Source organism: Macrobrachium rosenbergii, chromosome 8 (genome assembly GCF_040412425.1).
Source record: "Macrobrachium rosenbergii isolate ZJJX-2024 chromosome 8, ASM4041242v1, whole genome shotgun sequence".
In the NCBI taxonomy this organism is placed as follows: Eukaryota; Metazoa; Arthropoda; class Malacostraca; order Decapoda; family Palaemonidae; genus Macrobrachium; species Macrobrachium rosenbergii.
The window spans coordinates 35,707,518-35,717,605 of NC_089748.1; the positions used below are offsets into that span (position 1 = coordinate 35,707,518).

At 38.4% G+C, this 10,088-nt stretch overlaps 1 protein-coding gene across 1 annotated transcript in view; it reads right to left on the reverse strand.

The window, feature by feature from the left end:
• sky (GTPase-activating protein skywalker) overlaps positions 1 to 8,636 on the reverse strand; it is a 314,139-nt gene extending 305,503 nt beyond the window's left edge. Inside the window, exons 1-2 of the mRNA XM_067107486.1 lie at positions 8,376 to 8,636; positions 7,394 to 7,524 (exon numbers count right to left, since the gene is read on the reverse strand). The gene's annotated coding sequence lies outside the window, so the exon portion shown is untranslated. The remainder of the gene's footprint in view (positions 1 to 7,393; positions 7,525 to 8,375) is intronic.
• Between the last annotated feature and the right edge of the window lie 1,452 nt (positions 8,637 to 10,088).

Here is a 10,088-nt window from a genome sequence, read left to right on the forward strand (position 1 = left end):
TGGGTACCATGGTTCAGTTGGGGTGCTTCCTAGGGAATTCTTAGGGTACCATGCCTCGGTTGGGGTTCTTTCCTTGGGTTCACCCTTAGGGAATTCTGGGAGTGTTCCATGGTTTGGTCACGGTCCTTCTCTGGTGTTCACGCCCTGGAAATTCTGGGGGTTCCAGATGCCTCCGAGTAGAAAGAAACTCGGAAAATACGGTGAAAGTCTAAGGACTTCTAACTTATTGACATGCATTTTACGCTTAGCAAGTATTTGTGTGTGTATGTGAGAGAGAGAAAGGAAAACTGAAAGAACAGGCGAAGAATTTATTTCCCAGTTGCAATTTCGAACGAATAAAATTACTACAAGTTAAGAATGATCCAATATGACCTTTCTACTGACCAGTTGTGAATAATGAATCTTTGTGCAAAAAGACCTTATTTGAAGAAACCGACAATCATCCATCTAGAGAATTAATGAAGGAAAACAACGCTTGTAACACCTGGCGGGCTAAACCTTCCCATATATTTAATCTGTGGAAATTGGTAATCATCAGGTACAACCATGATGCAGTTCACTGACTGTTCCCTGTCGTCTACCCATAAACTTCGGAATTCTCTCCCCACTTCTGTTTTTCCCTGGTCAAGATCCATGTTTATGATTTTCCCATCATATTCAATTTCTATGCGTCATTTGTCAGTTACGTCTAGTAGACACGATTTTAATATAAAAAGGGTGAGGGGAAAGTAATGCATGTAGATCATTCGTTTCTGGGGCTGGTATTAAAATGACTTTTCTGAACATCTTGAGAATCCCTGGGAATCAAAGGCTATTCCACAAAACGGGCTCACTTCTATGATACAAAACGATATTGACTCTTGACTTCGTCTCTTTGCTGTTGGATCCCAACTTGAAACAACTGATTCAAATGCAAACTGATGTCCATAATCGCTATCATGTCTACTAGATGTAAGTGACAAATGACGCATAGAAATTGAATATGATGAGAAAAACATAAACATGGATCTTGACCAGGGAAAAACAGAAGTGGGGAGAGAATTCCGAAGTTTATGGGTAGACGACAGGGAACAGTCAGTGAACTGCATCATGGTTGTACCTGACGATTACCAATTTCCACAGATTAAATATATGGGAAGGTTTAGCCCGCCAGGTGTTACAAGCGTTGTTTTCCTTCATTAATTCTCTAGATGGATGATTGTCAGTTTCTTCAAATAAGGTCTTTTTGCACAAAGGTTCATTATTCACAACTGGTCAGTAGAAAGGTCATATTGGATCATTCTTAACTTGTAGTAATTCTATTCGTTCGAAATTGCAACTGGGAAATAAATTCTTCGCCTGTTCTTTCAGTTTTCTCTCTCTCTCTCTCTCACACACACACACAAATACTTGCTAAGCGTAAAATGCATGTCAATAAGTTAGAAGTCCTTCGACTTTCACTGTATTTTCCGAGTTTCTTTCTACTCGGAGGCATCTGGAACCCCCAGAATTCCCAGGGGGTGAACACCAGAGAAGGACCGTGACCAAACAATGGAACACTCCCAAAATTCCCTAAGGGTGAACCCAAGGAAAGAACCCTGACCAAGGTATGGTACTCTAAGAATTCCCTAGGAAGGACCCCAACTGAAACATACCCAAGACTTTCCTAGGGAAGGACCCTGACCAAACCATGGTACCCAACAACTCACCAGGAAAGGAGCCCGACCAAACCAGGGTACCACCAGATTCCCCGAGGATGAACCTCGGGGAAGGACCCCAACCAAACCATGGTACCCAACAACTCACCGGGAAAGGAGCCCGACCAAACCAGGGTACCACCAGATTCCCCGAGGATGAACCTCGGGAAGGACTAACCAAACCATGGTACCCAACAACTCACCGGGAAAGGAGCCCGACCAAACCAGGGTACCACCAGATTCCCCGAGGATGAACCTCGGGGAAGGACCCCAACCAAACCACAGCACTCCAGATTCCCCAGGGATGAACCCTGGGGAAAACCCAACCAAACCACAACACTCCAGATTCCCCAGGGATGAACCCTGGGGAAAAACCAGATTCCCCAGGGCCTTAAACCCTGGGGAACGACCACAGTCTAACCATGGTTATTTAGATTTCCCAGGGATGAACCCTGGGGAAAGACCTCGGCAGAACCGAGGACATCGAAGGCAATTTCGCTCAGCTATCCGACAGGAAAAATAATCCTGAAAATACGAAAAGTAAAGTATTATGTAAATTTAAGGAAATCACTTACCGATTGCAACTTTGACATATGTTTTAGGAAACTACTATTGTTTATCTAAAAGATGTATGAAATTATTTTTTACTTTCCTAAAAACTGTAGTTGTTAAAAGCGTTTAAAACACATCTTTCTGCCATTCTCATAAGCATTGTTCTTTGGGTCTCACATCCTTCCACTGAAGATCCGAAGAACTCTGAAGGTCTCCAAGATTCCTGACTGGAGACTCCTACCGTCTTCCTCTCTCTGGGGTTCCTTGGAGTCACCTTCTGGCATTCCAGACTTCTATGTTCCAGCTTTCAACAAATACAGAAACTCATGTTTTTGGTTGTTGTAAGAAGTCTGGAATGCCAGAAGGTGACTCCAGGAACCCCAGAGAGAGGAAGATGGTAGGAGTCTCCAATCAGGAATCTTGGAGACCTTCAGAGTTCTTCGGATCTTCAGTGGAAGGATGTGAGACCCAAAGAACAATGCTTATGAGAATGGCAGAAAGATGTGCATGAAATATGTATTTTAAATCCTTTTAACAACTACAGTTTTTAGGAAAGTAAAAAATAATTTCATACATCTTTTAGATAAACAATAGTAGTTTCCTAAAACATATGTCAAAGTAGCAATTGGTAACAGATTTCCTTAAATTTACATAATACTTTGCTTTTTGTATTTTCAGGATTATTTTTCCTGTCAGGCAGCTGAGCGGAATTGCCTTCGATGTCCTTGGTTCTGCTGAGGTCTTTCCCCGGGGTTCATCCCTGGGAAATCTGAATAACCATGGTTAGACTGTGGTCATTCCCCAGGGTTCAAGGCCCTGGGGAATCTGGTTTTTCCCCAGGGTTCATCCCTGGGGAATCTGGGGTGTTGTGGTTTGGTTGGGTTTTCCCCAGGGTTCATCCCTGGGGAATCTGGAGTGCCATGGTTTGGTTGGGGTCCTTCCCTGAGGTTCACCCTCGGGGAATCTGGTGGTACCCTGGTTTGTGGTACCCTGGTTTGGTCGGGCTCCTTTCCTGGTGAGTTGTTGGGTACCATGGTTTGGTCAGGGTCCTTCCCTAGGGAAGTCTTGGGTACCATGGTTCAGTTGGGGTCCTTCCTAGGGAATTCTTAGGGTACCATGCCTCGGTTGGGGTTCTTTCCTTGGGTTCACCCTTAGGGAATTCTGGGAGTGTTCCATGGTTTGGTCACGGTCCTTCTCTGGTGTTCACCCCCTGGGAATTCTGGGGGTTCCAGATGTCTCCGAGTACAAAGAAACTCGGAAAATACAGTGAAAGTCGAAGGACTTCTAACTTATTGACATGCATTTTATGCTTAGCAAGTATTTGTGTGTGTGTGTGTGAGAGAGAGAAAGGAAAACTGAAAGAACAGGCGAAGAATTTATTTCCCAGTTGTAATTTCGAACAAATAGAAATACTACAAATTAAGAATGATCCAATATGACCTTTCTACTGACCAGTTGTGAATAATGAACCTTTGTGCAAAAACACCTTATTTGAAGAAACTGACAATCATAAATCATAAACACGGATCTTCACCATGGAAAAACAGAAGTGAGGAGAGAATTCTGAAGTATATGGGTAGACGACAGGGAACAGTCACTGAACTGCATCATGGCTGTACCTGACGATTACCAATCTCCACAGATTAAATATATGGGAAGGTTTAGGCGGCCGGGTGTCACAAGTGTTGTTTTCCTTCATTAATTCTCTAGATGGATGATTGTCAGTTTCTTCAAATAAGGGCTTTTTGCACAAAGGTTCATTATTCACAACTGGTCATTAGAAAGGTCATATTGTGTCATTCCTAACTTGTAGTAATGCTATTCGTTCGAAATTGCAACTGGGAAATAAATTCTTCGCCTGTTCTTTCAGCTTTCCTTTCTCTCTCTCTCTCTCTCTCTCTCTCTCTCTCTCTCTCTCTCTCTCTCACACACACACACACACACACACACACACACACACACATAAATACTTGCTAAGCGTAAAATATATGTCAGTAAGTTAGATGTCCTTCGACCTTCACTGTATTTTCCGAGTTTCTTTCTACTCGGAGGCATCAGTGACCCTTGTAATTAGAAGGTAGGCAACCTTATCAATCTATAAACATATATTATAAATCTCATCGAAGTGATTCTCATTTTGTAGGTTCCCCCCTGCCCATTTGGTGAGTGGGCCAAGGTTAGTCTTCAGATGAGTCTCGGAAACTGCATTTTTTCTTCTCTCTCCTCTCTTCCTCTTGACAGTGACTTAGGAGCGATAACATATTTATTGAGATATAAACTGAAGTTCTTAATTCATTTTACATTCTTTATTTATTTTATTTTTCCCCAAATTTTTTCATCACTGATTTAGTACGTACTTGCCAATTATCTTTTACCGGCTTATCTTTATGCTTTCAATGGTATTTATCCTAATGTTATTCTTCTTTTTAAAACGATTTTATTTTACGAATGAATGATCTGTTCATTGAAAGCTGAATTCACTGTAATTATATTCAGTCTTCTCAATTACCCTTATAATTCTATTCCCTTCTACGTTGATACTGGACAATAATTAGCCAATGTCTTACTTTGGTATAAAGAAATACATCGGCAGTGTGTATCCAACAGTCTTTATCCTCCATACAAGATACAGTAATGAAATACAGTAGAATTCAACAGCAGGTTTCTTACAGATAGATTCTCGAGTTGGAAACCTGCTGTTGAATTCTACGGGTTCATCCCACCTTGTTTCACTACCGTATCTTGTCCTGAGAACCAAGGCTACTGTATAGACGCTGCTATGGTATTTCTCTTTACCAAAGTATAAACAATGGCCAATTATTGTTTAAAATAGCAACGTTGAATAGAAAATGAATTATAAGGAAAACTGAGAAGACTCAATAGAAAAAGAACTTGAATGAAGCCGCCATCCTATTTAACAGGATATGTTTAAGAGGGGGTGTCTACTTTTTCTATATTATTATTATTATTATTATTGCAACTTTGTTACTATTAGTAACTACAATGACCTGTTTCCGCCACAAAAGCAGGGATTTCAAACAGATAGACCAATCTCACTGACTGGTATCAAAGGTCAAAAGAAAATCGTTTGGAATTTCAACATTGCAAAAACATTATTGAAATAAGCGCCGAGGAATGGAGAAAAGCAACAGGTGTGTCTCATCAGGAAGCTGCTTCAATTGTTACCAGGATATGACCTGAATGAGCCTTTCTCCTTCACAAGGAATGGAAAGTGTTAGAGCAAGTATTTTTAGAGGCCGGAAGCATATGTATAATTCACTCATATATTATCTGTGTGTGTGTGTGTGTGTGTGTGTGTGTGTGTGTGTGTGTGTGTGTGTGTGTGTGTGACAATTCCCTCCACATGAACAAAAATAAAAATTATAATAATAAAACATTACAGATAAAACCAGAAACATCATTAAAATTAATGAAAAAAATATCAAACCAAAATTCACTCAATAAAAATAATAAAATATGTAAGTAATAAAAATTCATGACCACAGGCTCCGTCTCATTGCCTCATGTGAGGATCCACCTGATTGCCTCATGAGAGGCTCCACCTGATTGCCTCATGAGAAGCTCCGACTGACTGCCTCATGAGAGGCTCCGCCTGACTGCCTCATGAGAGACTCAGACTGCTTGCCTCATGAGAGGTTCCGAGTGAATGCCTCATGAGAGGCTCCACCTGATTGACATCCCTTTGAGGACTTTCATACCCGAGGTATATGAACTTGGCGGCTCCAGACAGTACTATTAACTTCATCTCTCTCTCTCTCTCTCTCTCTCTCTCTCTCTCTCTCTCTCTCTCTCTCTCTCTCTCTCTCTCTCTCATACTTGCGGTAATGAACGCTTTGTGTAATCGTAAGGAGCGACTAATGCTGAGGAATTATAAAGAATAGTCCATATTCTCTAGTTTCCCATTCGTTTACGTCGTGAATCTTGAAGCCTTCTCCTTTCATATTTTTGTTATGAAAGCGTACATTACAGAACTTGTGAGCCTAGAACCTCATAGCAAACCCAAGGTCCTTTAAATATACTCTGACCAAACCCACTTAATAACTTCTAATATCTAATCTGAACAAATCCTCTTCTGGTGTGAACAGTAGCCAATCTTTTCCCCTGATTTCATACCCTGTTCCACTATAGGCCACGGTTCCACAACCTCCTCCCCCCCAACAAAACTAGTCCCTCAACCCCCATAGTGACATCAACGACCTCCTCTGTTCAAGCCACCGAAAACACCAACCTCCGCCAAAGCAACTGTCAGAATGCTACTGATGTCTGGCCGGCTGAAAGACTGACAGCAATCAGCTGAGCGACGTAAACAAACCTGAGAGTGGAGTTTTTGTTCGTGAATGAATGACACGTCCGCATCAGATCAGGCCACATTTGAATAGAAGGAGTATAGTAGAAACAAAGCTCGGTATTACCTGGCCTCGTTAATCGCGATTAGCCGGTCAATAAGGTTAGCGATCGCCTTCATTGGGCTGTGTGAGGAAGAATAAGGTTTTCATTTGCAACCGGTCGAAAGTAAGTATACCTTAGTTTTACCAGACCACTGAGCTGATTAACAGCTCTCCTAGGGCTGGCCCGAAGGATTAGACTTATTTTACGTGGCTAAGAACCAATTGGTTACTTAGCAACGGGACCTACAGCTTAAGACTTTTTGTAATTCAATCTTAGGGGAAGTTGCATCGGTGCACAGATAGGAATCCAGAATTGGTAATGTGGATAGGTGTTAATGAAACAAGAAAAAGGAACCAAAAGTAAACTATATATATATATATATATATATATATATATATATATATATATATATATATATATATATATATATATATATATATATATATATATATATATATATATATATATATATATATATACATATTACAAATAAATACCCTAGCACGTTATATATATATATATATATATATATATATATATATATATATATATATATATATATATATATATATATTATATACATATGTATATATACATATATATGTATAAAGTATATATACAACATATCTGTGCACATATTTCACCCTCAATGTTCACAGGAATTTTGTTGAACATATACCTTACAAAAGCAGTACTGATTGCTTTACCAATATGCTCTAATTTTTCAAAAATCATAAACAAATTTGTCTACTCACGGAAAACATCCTTGTAAAGCTGTAATACTTCCTTGGGGTAAAGTACAGAAAAAGTTATCCTTGAAGAATGATTTCAAATACCCAGATGAATGAGGGCATTTAGGAGGTATTTCAATCTCTGCCCAAGACACCTGCAAAGAGAGAAAAAGAAATTTGTTGCAAGAACCGTTGTTGTTAAGGATTAGGCTGGCCTACTGTAATGCCAACACGGGGTCCTGCCCCAATAAACCCAGTAAAAATTAAAAGAACTAATGGGAAGTGTGTTTACATATTTCAAAATCATGAAAATTCAGTAATGCATAGAACGTTATGAGCCTTACCTAAAGACCATTCTCGAGTTGATTGTGTAATGACTTTAAAACCTTTGCAAGCCAGGATAAGGGACGACGCTGGCTTTCGATATGAACGGAAAAAAAATCGCATTTTTTTATCAGATTTATTTTTTAACTTCTTAAATTTCTCGGATTATCTCACCTATTCAGCAATATATACGCCCTTTCCTTTACAGTTCAGGCAAAACTTTTCATTAATATACAATATATCTCCGTGCGGGGCTCACGTTGAGAGTTACGGTGCAGCATCAGGGTTAATTATACACTGATGGGTTCATCTGGGCAGCATCAAGGTTAATCATACACTGATGGGTTCATACGGGCTAACAGATTCTCCCAGGGGCTGACTCGCCTAACCCAGGTGGCCAAAAGTTTTTCAAAGGTCCTAGCCTATGAGCATAAACAACTGACGTGGGATCACGCCCTCCCAAAGGACGGCCTGGTTCCCCCAAAACAGATATTACTACTTAAAGAAAGCCAACCCTGGGTAGCCTTGTGATAGTTCTAATAACATAAACGTGGAAATAAAATTAAAAATACGACAGTTGGGGTTAATATCTACCATGTGTCTCGGGCCTCGTTTTTTCCAGTAACTAACCCACTGTTATTCATATAAAATATAGGCAAATCAGGTTGCAGTATAGTCTTACCTTATGAAGACCTCCTATCGTCAACCAACACAATGGAGAGTTGGTGTACTAGGAGTGAGCAGCCTGCATTAAGCAGGGTTGCCAACTTTTTGCTTGCCAAGTCTGATTTTTCCTTTTAATTTTACTAAACGAGGATGTATGTCATGTACGAACGAGCGTTCGTAGGAAATAATGAAGAAAACCCGTATAAGAATGTATCAATCCGGCGAATTTTCACGTCACTCCCTTCAATTGCTTTCAAAATATAACTTACACAACCCTTCATTCCTCCACCTGTAATGACAGTTTGTAAGTCAAAGATTCTTAGCGAAATATTGCCCCCTCGAAATTAGGTAATATGTTCAGTAGTATTTCAACATGGCAAATGAATTAAAAAATGGGCAAGTCCAAAGATATATTTGCACACTAATCAACTGTCGAGTGAATAATTTTAAGGAAATTTCCAATCTCGCTGATCCGCAATACAACTTGAAAAATAATGGTTTCCCCTGCTACAAGGTCCCGGGATCTTGGGGCAAATTCAAAAGTAATATTAACCTGTGTTTATTTATAAGTAAAATGTAATAGTTATGAAAATATACCATATCGATATAAATACACCAACAAAACCAAGTTGCGGATGTCTTTGAGAAACAGTCCGTAACGAACAGAACATCGTTGTGACAATTTATTCATATACATATACACATCCCACGTATTTTTATCGTTGAACCCACATATTAATTTTATTTTATCTATTCACGTATTTTCATCTGTTTTCGTATGAATTCATATTTTTAAATTCATTTAATTCATTCTTCTAGTTATTGATATACTTGTATATTTTCACTATGCATGAATAAATGTCCATTTCTTTGTTTTTTACTTATTTACTGGTTAATTTTCATTTTATATATATATATATATATATATATATATATATATATATATATATATATATATATATATATATATATATGATATATATATATATATATATATATATATATATATATATGATTATTCTATTAGTTTAGTTTTATCTTTTAACTTTTGGTTATTCTTATTTTTATCTATTTGCTCGTATTTATTTTTAATTATTCATTTTATATATTTGATTTTCTCAATACTTCATGAAACATTATTTTTAATTTTTATTGTTATATTTGTTTATATTTACTTTAGTTATAAGTTTAGCATCTATTCTTATTCATGCATTCTCATGTCTTAAATTTATTCATTAATCTATCTATATTTACATGTACTTAGCGAGTTTAGTTTCTCCCATTTGTTTTTTTTATTTACCCTTATCTGGTCTATTTGATTATATTTACTTATTCACTTTTACTTATTTATATGTGCAAATATTGATTTTTGTGCAATAATTTTGGGTCACGGAGCACCAAGAAACCATATGCATATCGACAATAACGCAAGATTAATATAGCCTGTCGTCACTACATCTCTTTACTTTTATCTGGGAACGATCAGATCCTATAACATGTTTGGTGGAGGTTCCAATGACACAACTCCTTTCTCTCTTCCCAGAAGCAGATATAATTCTTCCTTCGATGGCCAAAATAAGGTGTCGGAATTTTGGGCAGGTATATGAAATCCTGAGCCCGCCACTCTTTCCTTAAATAGAGAATGGTTTCAATAGCCATTTCGGTTTATGTAGTCAGCACTATAGACTTAGGCTACATGACCTATTGCCCTTGGTAACAGACTTCTAAG